The sequence below is a fragment of the Elaeis guineensis genome, chromosome 9 (genome assembly GCF_000442705.2).
Source record: "Elaeis guineensis isolate ETL-2024a chromosome 9, EG11, whole genome shotgun sequence".
Classification (NCBI taxonomy): Eukaryota; Viridiplantae; Streptophyta; class Magnoliopsida; order Arecales; family Arecaceae; genus Elaeis; species Elaeis guineensis.
In genome coordinates, this window is record NC_026001.2 from 15,118,146 (window position 1) to 15,120,333 (window position 2,188).

Genomic DNA, 2,188 nt, shown 5'->3' on the forward strand with positions numbered 1-2,188 from the left:
AAGGATATATGGTAGAATAGTTCGATGGCAGGTGACAAGTTTATCAACTTCCAATTGGGTTGTTCCTGAGTTTCATTCGAGAAATTATTGGTTAGAATGGTTCTACCATTTGTTACCATGGACCATCTAATAACAAGCCATTACATTATCTATCAGTAGAAAAAACTATACAGTTATCCAAGTTTGATTAAAAATTTTAAATAAAAAAGATTTCATTGTTAACTTTGATTGGCCATTGAATAATTTTTACTATTTTGAATAGGAAAAAGTTTACTTTATTGGATGGTCTATTGGCTTATTATTGGATGGTCTAAGGTATATATGATAGAACTATTCTAACCAATAATTTTTTATTGGATTTCGTTTAAAACTTTTTCTTTTTCTAAAGTTTTGCTCTTAAGGGCGACATAGATTGGGTCAACATTTCTCTAGCTTGCATCTGTGCAGGCCTAAAGTCTCCACATCTTCCATAATATTTAATATATGGGCCACCACCCCACAGCATGTATCTATGACTTGCCAACTCACTTCATGCAGGAAGCTAAGCTCTAACTGAAAAAAATTATACAAGAAGTTTGAAGTAAGCCATATCATTTTTTCATTGATTTGCATGAATGTATATATACAAGAAAGTCAACTAATTATAAATAATTACAGGAATAATTGAAGATTTTGTGATTGAGGATTTTGTGAAGAAATCTTAGTACATTCTGTGGAGAATATCAACCATTGATTTTTATTTAATGTGAGGAGGATCTTCACAGAATTTTTATTGAGGATGATCTTCAGGAATTTTTCTTAACATCATTAATTTTTCTTAATGTAAGGAGAATCTTCACATAATTTTTTTTGAGGAGGATCTTCAAGAATTTTTTTTAACATCGTTGATTTTCCTTAATGTGAGGAGGATCTTCATTGAATTTTTCTTAAGTGAGGAGAATCTTCAGGAATTTTCCTTAACATCATTGATTTTCATTTAATGTGAGGAGGATCTTCAGGAGAATTTTTCTTAACACTCCTCAAGCTGAAGGTGGAATGAACATGGACTCCTAGCTTGTCTCGAAGTAGATGAAAGGTTCACTTCGGTAAAGGCTTGGTGAATATATCTGTAAGCTGAGATGAAGAAGGAATATAGCTCGTAATAAGGGCACCCATGGCTACCTTCTCTCGAACAAAATGATAGTCTATCTCTATGTGTTTGGTACGAGTATAAAACATAGAATTGACAAACATATGAAAAGCACTAATGTTGTCACAAAATAGTTGAGGAGGTTGATGAAGAGAAATGCCAAGGTCTTTAAGAAGAGAAGTAAGCCAAGTGATCTCAATAGTAGTGAATGCCATAGATCTGTATTCTGCCTCGAAACTCAAATGAGCAATAGTGGGTTGCTTCTTTGAGCACCAAAAAATATAATTAGTTCCAAAAAATATGCAAAAATCAGTAGTACTTCGTCTGATAATAGGACGACCTGCCCAATTAGCATCACTAAAACTATACAAAGAAACAGGATTTTGAGTAAGATATCGAATTCCAAAGTCCATAGTTCCCTTAAAGTACCACAGTATTCGCTTGACTGCCCTCAAGTGAATTTGTGTAGGAGCATTGAAATATTGACAGACTTGACTGACCGCATGAATAATATCAGGTCTAGTGAATGTCAGGTATTGCAAAGCTCCAACAATGTTTCAATAAGTAGTGGGATCTATTGGTTTTGTATCTGAAGCGGTAGGCTTATCCTTTAAAACTAAAGGTGTAGACATGGAAGAGCTTTCAAACATATGTATGCGATTAAAGAGATCCCGAATATACTTAGTTTGAGTAAGAAAAACTCCTTCAGAGAAAGATTTTATCTCCACTCCAAGAAAATATCGAAGAGAACCAAGATCTTTGATGGCAAACTCTTTGCCAAGTTGATGTAGTAAATCATTGATGAAGGAATCTTCATTGCCTACAACTAAAATATCATCAACGTACCCAAGAAAAATAGTAATGATAGCACCATGGCAATATATTAAAAAAGAGGAGCCGGCCTTGCTACAATAGAACCCGAGATAAAAGAGAAACTGAGAAGGACAATCAAACCAGGCACGAGGTGCTTACTTGAGACTATATAGTGATCGTTTGAGAAAGCACACATGGTCTAGGTACGTGGGATCAGTAAATCCTGATGGCTGCTCCATATACACT